Here is a 15,139-nt window from a genome sequence, read left to right on the forward strand (position 1 = left end):
ACGGCAATGATGAGGAGTGACTGAACCAGGCAGCGGAGGAGCTTCTGGGTGACCCTAAGTGGTAACTAGGCCTACTAGCAGGAACTTCTGACACTGGCTCCTTATCCCCTTCCTGTCCCTTATGCTTCTCCTGCCCCCCTACAACCTATGTATGTCCCTTCTGCCCCCCATAGTCACAGCCCGTTTTTCCATATCGCAAGGCCATGTGATGTTGGCCAGTCTGCCTTCTGCAGCACTGACATGGGTTGTGTCTCTGGCTGTGCTGGCTAAGCAGTAATGAGTTGTCTCTCCTCCCTTACCAGCCTCTGAGTTTCCTTCCTTCCCTCTCCCGCTGCCAGCTTGGGAGGACTACAGATACCAGCCATTGCCCTATCAATACCCCTTGAGGGGACCACAGGTATCCGCATGCCAGCCTCTGTTGGGGAGACTACAGGTATCAGCATTCCAGATGCTGCCCTATCCACCAATACAAGCCAGGTGGGAATACAGGTATCAGCCTCTGTCCTCCCCACCAAAACCTACCTGACGAGACTACAGGTCCCAGCATGCCAGATTCTGCTCAACCTTACACCTAGACTGACACTCCACCAATGCCAGCTTGGAGGACTACAGGTACCAGAATGATAAACTCTGCCCTTTCCACCAATATCAGCATGGGAACTTCGGGCTTTTGCCCTCCCCTGTACACAGACTGCAACTCCACCAATACCAGCCTTGGGTTACAACAGGTAGCAGCATACCAGCCTCTTCGCCACTCCACAAATAACATTCAGGGGGAGGGGGCCATGGGTTCCAGCGTAACAGCCTCTGCCTACTCCACCATTACCATCCAGGAGAAAAGGTGTCTACAGGTGCTAGCATAGCAGCCTCCACATACTCCACCATTACCATCACCAACATACAAGCCTCTGCCTACTCAACAAGTTCCAGCCTGGGAGGACAACAAGTAGCAACATCTGCCCTCTTCTACTTCCACCCCACTAATAACTTCCTGGGGGGAGCTTCCACTGCTTGGGGCATTACAATTACTAGCATGCAAGACCCTGTATTTATAGCATAATATTAGCAGCACGAGGCACCATCTGGTATCTGTATAGAACTACAAGTCCCAGGGCATCCTGAAAACCACAAATAGTGGATGTCATACTGGGATTTTTAGTTTCTATCTGCAGTCACTGGTTACTTCTAAACCGCATATCTGGAGTTCCTAAATTTGTGTTTCCCCAAACTGTATTCCTTTCTTACAATGCGTGGTTGTTGTAAGTAAGACACATCAATGAAGCAATGAATGCTCCTGTAAGTATGTCCTCTTCCACTAAGCTATACCCAGCTTTGCCATGACAAGCATATGGCTTAAGTGTCGCCCAGTCCTGGGGCTAATTTTGAGACTTCAATCTGCTAGAATGCTTGCGATGTCCAAGGATCCAGTGCACTTGTTTGGTCAGGATTGGTAATTTGTGGGTTCGACTAGAGGTATTACCCCCAGGAGGCAATCCTATACCAGACTGCTACTCCCAAGTCCGAGCTACACTTAGCTTAATCTTGCCCCAGGCCCCAGACATCACTGATCAGGCACAAATCTTTCTCTGTTTTATGAAGTACATTTGGCTATATCTACAGTTCAGTGGTGAAATGGCCGTTGGTTGTATCTTGGGGAGGGGAGTCGGCTGGTTGGGGTTTAGTGCGCTGGTCAAGATGTGCCTGTTTTTCTCTGTTGTTGGAGAATGATTTAGGAATGGTATACAGTGTATAGTACGTAAATACTAAAAATGAGCTACCCTTTTAGTTTGTTAAATATACCATGGAAAGCTTCTTTTTATATTTGATTCTTTACCACTTCAGTACTGGCATGTTAAACTCCCTTCATTACCAGGCCATTTTTCAGTGCTTTGAAATTTTGACTGAGAATTATTTCATCTATCACGCTGTAACAAAATTATTATTATACAGGATTTATATTGCGCCAACAATTTGCGCAGCGCTTTACTAAATGTAGAAGACAGCACAGTTACAATACAGTTTCAGTACAATAGGGTTAGGAGGGCTCTGCTCGTTAGAGATTACAGTCCAGTAGGAGGGGCAAATGATACAAAAGGTAATAATTGTTTAGATTGGGTTATTGGAAGAAGTAAAAGGGCAGTTATGTTGATATGAGATAGGCTTCCCTAAAGAGATGGGTTTTTAAGCCTAAAGACATGGGTTTTTAAGGATCGCCTAAAGGTGGGCAGCGTAGGAGATAGGCGGACAGATTGCGGTAAAGAGTTCTAGAGGATGGGGGACACTCTGGAGAAGTCCTGGAGGCGAATATGGGAGGAGGTGGCGAGAGAGCTAGAGAGCAGGAGGTCTTCAGAGGAGCAGAGAGGACAATTTGGGTGATATTTTGAGATGAGGTTAGTCATGTAGTTGAGGGCAGAGTTGTAGATGGCTTTGTATGCTGTTAGTATTTTGAATTTTATTCGTTGGGCAATTGGGAGCCAGTGGAGGGATTGGCAGAGAGGGGTAGCAGACACTGAGCCGTTGCTAAGGTGAATGAATCTGGCAGCAGGATTCATGATAGACTGCAGGGGGGATAGCCTGTTTAGTGGTAGGCCAACAAGGAGGGAGTTACAGTAGTCGAGGCGAGAGATTATAAGGGAGTGAATTAGAAGCTTTGTGGTTTCGTTTGTTATATGAAAATTTTTATATAATTTTTTGATACAGAGCTTTATTAGCGTGCTATTTAATGACTGCTTTGTAAAAAGGAAAATTTACTTTATAAAGGTAAAAAAGACCAAAACATTTGATGGAAAGTGGACACTCCAAAGTGATCTGATTATTTTTTTTTGCCACAATAATTTGGAAATGAAGAAACGTACCGGTATTGAGGGACTCATGTCCTCTTACATCCAACTCCTCATAGTCCTAACATGGGACTGGTAAGGCCAGTTTTTTTTCTACATTCCAAGATAACTTTCAGGCCCCATTCACACCTATGCGTATTGTAATATGCGCGTCTGTCGCGCGACCGTCACGCGTTTTTTTTACCGCGATTCGCGGTAAAAAAGTCGCGTGACTGTCGCGCGATTCCAAAGGCTACTTGGCAGTATCCAAATGGAAAACGCCCTACAAAACGGACCAATACGCAGCAAAAACGCTCCGGGACCTTTTCATGCGTGGGCCGTTTTGTAGTGCGTTCGGGACGGGCGGAAATACGGACGGGTGGGAACGATACCATTGACTACAATGCTATTTATTTTTTTGACCGTTTTGTAGAGCGTTCATCGAGCGTAGGACGCGCTACAAAACGGTCAGGTGTGAATGGGGCCTATAGGTCTGTAATAGACCATGTAGGTATCTCAAGAGTGGGGGATAGTTGGTGTGGTAAAGAATGCAATAGGTGCTAGTCAAGAGGATATAAAGAAGAGCATCTAGCCTGAGGTAAAAAGCTTTGAGGTCCTGCTGATAGTTTCAGTAAATGAAAGACAATTTGAATGTATTGTACAAGGGACTTTAAAGGTCTCAGTCAATCACCAATATTTATAAAGATATACTATTTATTTTTAATTTCATCAAAATATAAATATACAACCCCAACTCCAAAACCGATGGGATGCTGTGTAATATCTACCTAAAAACAGAATGCAATGATCTGCAAATCTCATAATCCCATATCACAATAGAAAATAAAAAACATATAGCAAATGTTTAACCCTTTCCTTGCCACAGACGTATGGCATATGACGGAACACAAATGTTTCCAGCTGGCCATGTCAGTATGCCATACATTGGTGGCTTTCACCCTTCTGCTATAAACTCATGGTCGCTTTAGCGACCATGAGCTTATAGCAGAAAGGTTTTCCTGACTATCCCATGTAAAATAATAGCTGTCCCACTGATGAGAGCTATTAACGAAAATTTCGGGCCGCAGGCATCTATCATCTTCTCCTCCCGCCTGGAGCTGCTCCATGCTTCTCCTCGGATCCTTGCTGGTCTTCCCCGCCTGTATGGGCAGAGACAGGAGGAGAAATGGACAGCTGCAGCTGGCTTCTTAGGAGCCGCTTCTCAGGATGGCCGAGCAACGTGTAGAGAGGAGCCGTGGGGAGGAGGGATGCTGTCATCCTTTTAGTTTCAGGATGACAGTGTCTCTGTGCAGAGCAAACACTGGAGTGATCAAGTGATCACTCCAATGTTTGTAAACAACTGGGAACACATAGTACTATGTATCCTCAGTTATGAATGAGCAGATGTGCTTTACATCACTTCCTGTTCATTCATGAGTTTCTCATTGGGGAGAAGCACTCAGTACAGAGGCTTCTCCCCATTCAGAAACTGCTTGATAGTAAATATTTTACTATCTCTAGTTTCTGAATGAATGGGAAGCCTCTGTACTGAGTGCTTTCCATTCATTTAGAACAGAGGCTGCATAAAAAGAGATTGAATACTCTGTGTCCTCGATTTTCTATTTCAAAAGGGAAATGTCAGGGGTCTGTTTAGACCCCGGACATTTTTCCGAAAACCTCCTAACAGTAAAAAAATAAAGTAAAAATAACCTACCCTTCTTTTTTTTTTTTCTTTTTAAAATAACATTCATTTAACTGTGGGAGCACATGGCAAAGCATTGTGTCACGCTGTGTTGCATTTAAATGTACACTTGTATCATTTTATCAATGCACACACCAGCACAGTGCACAAACAATTTTTAACATAAGTTGCTTATTTACAGTTTTGCGTTACTTCATTTTTTTACCCTTTCACAAAAAGGTGCAATTTAAAATTTACAAATATTTGTCATTGACTTAATACAGTTTTATCTCTTAGATTTAGTCAGAAAAGCCTTTTTTTGTGAACTGGTACTGATTTAAGTGTGCTTTATCGGTTTAATATTGATTTGATAAACATTTGCGCAATTATCGCAGGACCTACAAAATTAGTAGCTCCACTTTTTCTACTGGTCCTGTGCTTTCAGAAAATATATGGTTTGAGGGGTCTTTTACAAATGCTAGAAAAGCAGCTAAAGAGTATCAAAACAATGGGAAAAATGGCGTGGCCAGCTGAGGTTGGAGCTAGAGGGCTTGGCAGCGAAAGGGTTAAACTGAGAAAATGTACCTTTTTAAGAAAATAAAGTCATTTTTTTAATTGACTTTACACAGCGTCCAAACTTTTTTGAATTGGGGTTGTACATAAAAAAAAGTCTCCATTGTCTATGTGAGAAATATTCAGTACATAAGGTCAGTATCTATCTATATACAGTGTGTAGCTATAGAGGCACTCACAGGTCTTGCAGTGGATATAAATAAAAGAATCAGTGTCTTATTGTCGACGTTTTGATGGAGCTCCATCCAGCTTTCTTGAGAAGAAAATCATAATTCCAGAATTGTGTTGCCAGATGGGGCATGTCCTCCACAGCATCAAACAGAAGTGGAGGTCTTGGTAGATAGTGCGAGCATGATGGAGAAATAGAGCATGCTTCTTATATGCCCCCCCCCACCATGCCAGTCAAGCTGTGCTGTAATACATGATGGGCGATGACAACACATCCATTGCATACCAACCACACATATGCGGTGAAAGGCACGGTCGGCCCCGTCCACTCTTTATCAGCACAGTCGTCCCCAGTCTTCTCCCACCAATGTCAAAATGACAAAGAGACATTGTCGCAATAGCTGCAGCAGAATCCCTCACTTATAGGACAAAGGGGTCTGATCAGTTATAGAAAAAGGTGTGAAGGACAAAGACCGACATATAAATGTACCCCTTAATGTTACTGGGATAGCCCCTATTTCCTCCCTGATAATAGCTGTTCACTACACGATCCCCAATAAATGTTAAATGTCTGAATATAAATTCAGTGGTCCTCTTCATTTTTTGTGGCTGGGTTGCTGTTGTTCCCAGTTGCTTCCACTTTGTTATAATACCTCTAACAGTTGACCGTGGAATATTTAGTAGCAAGGAAATTTCATGGAACACCTGAATCCAATGATTTGGAGGGGTGTCCCAATACTTTTGGCAATGTATGTAAATATATATACACTGAGTGGCCAGATTATTATGACCACCCCATCAGTACTTCGTTGGGCCACCTTTTGCCCTCAATACTGCAGCGATTCTTCTTGGCATTGACTCCACGAGTTGTTGAAAGGTGATGCGAGGAATCTGACACCATACCTGATGAATAGCACTGTCCAGTTCTGTGAGATTTGATAGTTTTGGAACCAGCTGCCTGATGGCTCTTTCAACTTCGTCCCACAAATGCTCAATTGGATTGAGATCTGGTGATTGTGGGGGCCACCTAAGCAAGGTAAAGTCTCCCTCATGTTCTTGAAACCACTCCTGCACAATACGAGCACCGTGGCATGGCGCATTGTCTTGTTGGAAGAAGCCATCTCCATTGGGATACGCCATCAACATGATAGGATGAACTTGATCAGCAACGATACTTTGGTATGTTGTGCTATTCAGACGTTGTTCCACACGAATTAAAGGGCCCAAATCATGCCAGGAAAACATGCCCCAAACTATAACACTGCCCCCACCAGCTTGAAGGGTTGTACTCATGCATGTGGGGTGCATGCTTTCATGCTGTTCCCGCCAAATTCTCACTCTGCCATCTGCATGATGCAACTGGAAACGTGATTCATCGGACCACATGACTTTTTTCCAATGCTCGACTGTCCAATCCTTGTGTTCCTGTGCGAATTGGAGATGTTTTATCTTGTTAACTGCAGACAGCAAAGGTGTTCGAACAGGCCTTCGGCTTCCATATCCCATACGATGCAGTGTACGGCGAACAGTGCATTCAGAGATCATTTGAGAGGATCCTGGATTAAGATCTGCAGTAATTTGATGCACTGTTGCCCTTCTGTTGTCTTGTACCAGTCTTGCCACTCTCCGTTCTGCCCTAACATTGACTAGTCGCTGACGGCCACAATTCGCACGTTCAGACCCAGATTTTCGGCTGACAGTCCAGTCTTTAAACACTTTAACAACAGCTGCTCTTGAACATTTAACAAATTCTGCTGTTTTGCTGATACTCGCTCCATGGCTCTGAGCGCCAACAATCATCCCACGTTCAAAGGCTGTTAAATCGCGTTGTTAACCCGTATCTTCAGAAAAAAATCACGTCTACTGTCGTCGTAAACAACCTGCTTCCCTATTTATAATGGTCTGGCCCTCTAGCAACTTCAGCACAAAGTTATAGCTAATTTGCCTACAAACGTCAGGTGGTCATAATAATCTGGCCACTCGGTGTATAATAATAAATTATTTACCCCTTTTTTTCCCCCACTGAGCGGATTACAGCCTTTCTGCCCTGTGGGTCCAGAAGATCAGGCAAACGTGCAGAATCAAGCTTACATGCCCCATTTTCTCACCTGTGTGTATGGGTCTATATGTTTAAAGTAAGAAAATGATTTGTTTATGTTGCTCACTTAATTGTGAATGTAAGCAATAAAAACAAAATTGTTTTCTGCACCTTTGGAATAAGTGGTGAACTGGTACAGAGGTTATCAAGTCAAAAACAAAAAGCCAATGCTTTGATAAACACAAGTCGCTGTCGGTTTTGCAGCATACATTAAGTGCTTGAGACTCTTTACCCATTCTGTGAATATTAATGATCTATACTAAACTATAATACATGAAAGTGGAGCCATTGCCCATAGCCAACCTAGGCTCTATGTTTTATCTTATTGTGCAGGTTAAAGAATAGAAGATGAAATCAGCTGGCTGTGGCCAACTGCTCCATTTTCTGTATTTTTTTTTTAAACCAGCCCTAGTATTTTACTAGAAGTATAAATCCTTTTTTTCCCCCCTGACAATAGAGGAGTTTTCCAACATGTTTTTTGTACATGTAAAGATATTCTGTTTAAAGCAGTTTAAGAACTGACATTTCTTTATATCTACTTTCCCTTCACACTGGATACTACTACCAAAGACCCCTGTGTCTATTTCTGTATCATGCAGAAAATGTTTCACCTCTTAGAACCCATTGAAACCTACTAAGTGAATGAATTAGAGTGGGGCACAACAATCCCTCCCCCTTCCTCTAAACAGAATTACCAATTTGGTTGATAAATAGCTGTTGAATACAATTTTAAATGCAATCTCTGAGGCAATATGTAATGTAAAATATATTAGAATAAAGGAAAAATAATCAATTGTAATTGACAGTTTTACATCAGATGCCATAAACTTTCCAGCTCCCGCCTATAAATAATTATTTTATAGCAAATAACAGAAACCCTGATTTCCACCATCATTTCTAATATGTGCGATAAGGAGTTCCTGATTAGAATCCTACTGATTATGTGATCAAAAAACAATTCCAATCTATGATTTCCTTAACTGATATTTATTTTGCTTTACTACCCGGAATCTCAGAGGGCTCATGTTTTAGATACACACAAGTCAGTATAAAGAGAATTGAGATGCTGTTATTTAAAGCAGACCCACAACCTAGAAGTTTTTTAAATTCTGCATCTCCAACCAAAAGAGATTTAGTTATTTGATACACTTTGCCAGTTGTAGCTCCCTTAAGAGGAATGTATAGGGTTTTGCTTTTTTTTAAATTCCTTTTTGGAACAAAATATAAAAATATTTGTTCATGTTTTCTAGTCTGATACAAATGAATTAGGGCATATTGATTATTCTATGATTTCCAGCCAGCAGGTGGAGCTCCTTTTTGGATTTCCCAGACAAATCCTAAGGCTGGGTTCACACTTGGAGCGCACTATAGGCGCGTTTCTTCAGCTCATTTTTAGTGGGTTTTTTAGCATGTTTTTTTAGTTTAAACGCGCCTTCGATGCTCGTGTTTATACCTCCCTGGCGGTATGATTATTTTTTTTTTTCCCTTTTTTTTTTTTTTTTTTTTTAACTTTCAAACTTCCCACCGATTCCGCCCTCCTGCGATGCGGACGCTTGCAAGGGCTGGAAGACGGCAGCGGCCAGAGGGCACAGCGGGGATCGCGGACAAGTTAAGACCTACTCTGCATTCCTGAGTGTGGCTCGGGGTTACCGCTTTGTTAACCCCGAGCCCCACTCGGGAATACCAATTGATACGCGCGGAAATACGCCCCAAAGAAGCTCCTGTACTTGTTTTGCCGTAGGGCGCCCAGGTGGGAACCATGCCCATAGGAAATTATGGCATTTCACTTGAGCGTTTTTCAGCGCTTCGATCAGCGCTGAAAAAACGCCCAGGTGTGAACCCAGCCTAAGTGCTTTTGGTGATCACATCTCTTTACAGAGTGCAATAGTTCAAGATCAGGTTAAACACACACCTTAATGTGAAACTGTCACCTTGCATTAAAACTATGACAGGTCAGCTCTATTGGGAACTGAGCGAACACATAACGTCACTTGCTCACTTCCTGATCATCTTCCTGCAGAGAGGAGAGACTGTCAGTCACCCCGCTCCCCGCAGGGATTTCTCCCCTCCCCCGATCCTTCAATGCTGACTGGAGTAAAGGATGGGTGAGGGGTCGGGCACAGCTGGCTCCTAGATGGGCAGAGCCCGCTGTCAATGGGCCAGCTGGGCGCATCTCGGCAGTATTGTCGGGATCCGTCCCGGCTGCGGCGCACTTAGTATATAGTGAGCAAAAGCATCCTGGTAAGATTACATCAGCAGAGCATTGCTGGGAAATCTCATAGATCACGAGATCTCTGTGATGTAAGATGATGTGTATGGTCACATGTCCTAGTCGCATGTGCCAGAGTTCCAGGAAGTTACCGCGTGACGGTAACGCGCGTTCTGATGAAGGGGGCGTGCCCCGGAAACGCGCGTTAACGTCACCAGCACACAGGAATCATCCAGTGGATGCACACTGCCTGTCAGCTTATGATTCTTCTTACGTTTGTGAGTGCGTTTTTGGTTCTCATCTCATGCTTACTGAAATAAAATTGACCTGCACCAGGAAAGGCACCCCCTTGTGTTTACTCCATAGATCTACAGCTTTCCCGGCTTTCTTTTGGGGCAGCATCTTGCAGTGTGCCTAGGAGGAATTCTCATTGAGAAGTGACAAGTTTGTGGCGCTTCACTGCTTTTTACTTTGTTTATATTTTAGACTGTCCAGCCATAATGCACCAAAATCTTGGTCAGTTGACGGTTATGCAGCCCTATTCACTTCAGGTTTCCCCTTGCTTAATGCACCGCTGGTTCTGCAGTGTCTTGGTCTGGTCATTTTTTGGTTATGGCATTATGTTCTGTCCATTACATCTACTCTTCAGATTGGTATTCACCTCAGCATTGGCAGACTTTGGGGTGGGCGGGCAATTGTTTTGTCTGCACTGCGCCATGTTAGATATTTGAGTTCTTAAACTGAACTCTGGGTAGATATCAGACACAAATAAATGCAGCTCCTTAATACAGTCTTAAATGTGTTTTTTCAAATGTAAGCTGTGTAAATACCTAATACTGTCTCCGACTTGGCTTCTGTCAGTCCCTGTACAGCAGAGTTCAGATGATGGGGGAAACAGTACTAGGAGCCAATCGGTTATGCTGCAGTGCTGCGTGTGATTAGCTGCCGGGAAGGACAGGTGCTGTGTGTGATTAGTACACAGCCTCCGTCCTTCTCTATGGGGCTACGCGGCCGTACGCCCCCTATGCTCACCTCAATTGCAGGTACGTAGGGGTGCGGGTGATCGTATTCATACGCCGCCGGAATGGATCACAACCCCCGATTCCCAGGTGAGCGGAGACGGCGGTTGCCATTAAATAATCACACGCAGCACCTGTCCTTCCCGGCAGCTGCTTGGTACGGCCCTGCACGCAGCACAGAGCTCTACGTGCAGGCCGATTCGTGTGTAAATTGGGCCTAATAAAGAAAAAGTCATGAATCCCCCATGACTTGGCTAAAAAAAGACAGTTCTGCGGAGTCCCAACATTTGAATTTTTTATTTTTTTCATGGGATTACATAATTTTCTTTTGTGCCAGTGTAAAACCCCTTCTTTGCAACAATCTTAAGGGCAAACATAAACCAAAGCAATGTTCCAAGCACTTGTTTTTTTTTTTTTCTTTTAACATTCTTTTTGCACCTTAAAGGAGAACTATGGGGCCAGTGTTTTTTCCCCATAGTTCTCCTTGATCCTGTGACAGTCTTATTGTCACAGGTCCACCCCCACACCGCTCTGCCGGACTGTGATAGGCGGCTGAGCGGTCTGGGAGGAGAGACACCGGCCGCTCACAGCGCTCTCCTCACGCAGGCTGTCACTTTCTCTCCTCCCCGCTGGGACACAGAGCAGCGCCCAGTGGGGAGGAAAGAAAGCACGGATGCACCGCACCGCTGTATCTGCAGGAAAATGACACTTTCGGCATTTAGCCAAAAGTGACATTTTCGGCTGGCGCCCCCCCCCGGTTGTTACGCCACTGACCAGAATATATATTAGTTGGTGGCATTCTGCATTGTGCCACCGTATTATACAATGCAGAATACCATGCACAATACACTACAATGCAGGATACCATGCACAATACAATGCAGAACACCAGCAGTTATAGAGGAACACCAAATCCCAGCAATAATACATTAAGCAGCCTGTATAATGTACTATTGCTGGGATTTGTTGTTCCTCTATAGCTGGTGGTATTCTCCGTTGCGATGTATAATGTATTATTGCTGGGATTTGTAGTTCCTCTATAACTGGTCAATGGTATTCTGCATTGCGCCGTATAATCATTATACAGCGCAATGGAGAATACCACCAGCTATAGAGGACTACAAATCCCAGCAATAATAAATTATACAGCGCAATGCAGAATAACGCAAGCTACAGAGGACTACAAATCCCAGCAATAGTACACTATAATGTACTATTGCTGCGATTTGTTGTAGTCCTCTAAAGCTGCTGGTATTTTGCATTGCGCCGCTGTATAATGTACTATATTCCACACCACACTTTTTTTTACTTCCACCGCTCCAAGCTTGCTCCCGTGATGGACTACAATCTCAATACAAACTAGTAGTCCATCACTGGAGCCTTTTTTTTCTCCATCCGATTAACCGATTAATCGAACTTAATAATCGGCCAACTAATCGATTTTTAAAATAATCGTTAGCTGCAGCCCTAGTAATCTGCTACTGCCTGTTGCTCAGCATGTGGGCCACCAGCAATAACGGTCTTAAAGCCTTTCTGACCATTTTGCAAGGAAAGAATGGACATTTATAATATTAAGATCAAATTAAATAATGATTGTAATGTGTGCCCAGTATTAGAAGAATCACTAGGCTACCTGCCTTCTCTCCAAGTGTCTGTATTTCTCTGTTCCCCTAAACATCAATGGCATGAGCCTTACCTTCATTCCAGTTTAGGAATAACTTAATGAAAGCCATTTGCTCTCTCTCATGAAGTCCCACGTGCATGAGTTTATTCCATCTCTAGCTTTACACCAAACAAGCATTTATTCTGTTAAGAAATTGGCTTGTTATACAATTATAGAATTGTATTGTTAACATCACCTTGTGTATAGAAATTGCAGCATATATTTTTAGGACACCAAAACCGTGGCCTTAGAATAAGGATGGGCTCGGGCGTGTTTGCAGCTCCACGTGCCGAGCCCGCCAGGAAGCTGCCAACGCGCAGCGCCAATCACAGGCACTGAGACATTTCCCGATCTCTGCAGCTGCGGACCGGGAAAATGTCTCACTACCTGTGATTGGCGCAGTCAGCTTCCTGGCGGGCTCGGCAAGTGGAGCTGCGAACACGCCCGAGCCCATCCTTACCTTAGAACACCAAACAAGCATTTTTGACAACACAACAGGTTTTCTTTGAGCTGGCTTATGACCTTGCAGCAAAATGCATGATAACACATCTACACTCGCACACAATCACACACCCACACCTGAACTGGCCATACTCTAAAATTTTAGCTATGGTTCGCCCTGTCCGTACCACCTGACTCGATAAAAGCCAATTAAAAAAATCGACTGAGTTGAGTGGAAGATTCTCAGGCAAGTCTATCAGGCATTGTTAAGCGTGGAGGGAGATTGCGGTCTGAATGACAGAAATGTATATCTGAATGGCTAGCCTTAAGCTCGCATACAAAACGATAACATATCTACACATGTATTTGCACATTTACACACACAGACTACCTAGACTTTCCTGTTGCTAGGCACAGCTTTTACAAAACACTTGTGCCACCAGGGATCTTCATGATTACCTAAACTACTACCATTAGAGATAGCTAAAGATAGATAAAAATGGCTTATGCTTCAAAAGGATTCCACATACTATCCTATTTCCCATACAAAGTTTAAGGGAAGCAGTTTCTTTAGCTTCTTGCTTCGTGTGTTACAATACTTTATTTGGAATATAATGTGCGTGCATGCATGCAAACCTGCACATCCATCTCTCCTTTGCTTTTTTTTTAACCTTTAACAAAACATATGCTTTGCAGGTACTGCAGGATGACTCCATAATCTGTATGACTGTGGGTTGAGCTTCACAAAAGGAAGTCCTAGTGGTTTTCCATCTATTCCGGAGTATGTCAGAGTCTTCTGATATGTTAAAAGGGGAGAGTGTACTTTGTGTTGCAGTCCCTTTTTTTTGCTCCCCCGCCTAATTTCTTAGCTGACAATACACTATACAGTCTGGCTGTACAATCTTTACCAAAACTGTGTAATGTGAGGACACATAAACAGTCCATTCAGTTTGTATTTGAATCAGGCAGGCCATTTTACTACATAGTACATGGTAGATATGAAGTACATTGTATGATCAGGTATACAGTACGCACTGTTTTATCTTTCTCTGTCAAATCTATCCAAACGTTTTAGATAAGGCTGCTTAGAAAGAGGAATAGTGTTGTGGTGGAATGGCCTTATTACACACACAGTTGCTGGCAAAAAAAAAAAAAAATGAAAATATGTGCTGCAGATTACCTCCTGTAAGGGAAAAAATATGTCACTTCTGTCTGACTTGGACACCTCCATCATCTCAGAAGAGAATTTAAGTACAACTAAAGGCTTCTGTATGTCAGTCTTAAAAAGTTAAAAATCAGGTTGCTAAGTGATGTACAAGATTAATAACGTAAACAAAAAACTTTTTACCTTGCCTGAGTGAGACCAATCCTGTTTTTGTGTGTCAATCATACTCCCCCCTCCAAAACACTGCAGCTCACAATGGAAGGGTTTCAGCAACAGAGGCAGTGCTGTCAGTCCAGAAATCAGGGCACTATATAATGCTGATAACTACACCCCATACAACATCTTTTCTCACTGTAGTGCAAGCAGGCACAGCCTACAGGAGCAGTGCAGCATTGTTGCCACACCTTCACAGGAAGCTACATTAGGTGGGCTTCACTGGCAGACTCAACAGATGGGACTTTGCATGGGGAGTAAGAGAAAACTCTAACTGCAGATACTTTTATAATTAAATGCTGCACGAAGGTTGTTTTTTAAATACCATTACAGAAAATACATTTTTGCACGTATTTAACTATTTACCAATGCTCGAATACAATTTTAGTTCAGCTTTCATTTATGCATTACCAAGTGACTGGTCGCTGGTGCATCTTTGAGAGCTTTAAAGGAGAATTATGGGGAGAGTGAAATACACTCATCCCCATAATTAGAACCTATGTGTGACACTGAAGCTGTCACACATTGGCTCCATTGATCGAGAACTGAGCGATCACATACTGTTGATCGCTCATTTCCTGATGTTCTCCCTGCAGAGAGCAGTGACTTTCAACATGGATTCTCCCCTCTCCGAACTCCCAGTGCTGACTGGTGGGACGGGCGGAAGAGGGGGCAGACACAGAGAGGCAGAGCCAGCTGTCAATCAGGCATTGGGGTGGATCCTGACAATATTGCACCTGGGCGCTGTCTATATACTGAGTTTTGGGTCACAGGAGGACATAGTAAATGTTCTCCTGTGACCCTAAAGAGAACTATGGCCAAAAAGGGTTGGACCATAGTTCTCTTTTAATAAATACTTGGAAAATAAGCATTGGTTATTTTTCTTCATGCATGCCATTTTTATTTTATTATAGCAGGAATGACGTGAGCAACTGCCTTAAAAATATTTTTGAGGTCCTGACTAGGGTCAGAGTGCACAGGTTGTGATCCTTATGGATTATTACCCATCAAGCTGCAGTCATTGGAAAGAAAATATGGTTATATGTAGCCACCCCTCTTGTTTTGTGCTAGGCATAAGAGTCTTGTTTTA

This window comes from Nanorana parkeri, unplaced genomic scaffold (assembly GCF_000935625.1).
Source record: "Nanorana parkeri isolate BGI_ZX_2015 unplaced genomic scaffold, ASM93562v1 scaffold200, whole genome shotgun sequence".
Classification (NCBI taxonomy): domain Eukaryota; kingdom Metazoa; phylum Chordata; class Amphibia; order Anura; family Dicroglossidae; genus Nanorana; species Nanorana parkeri.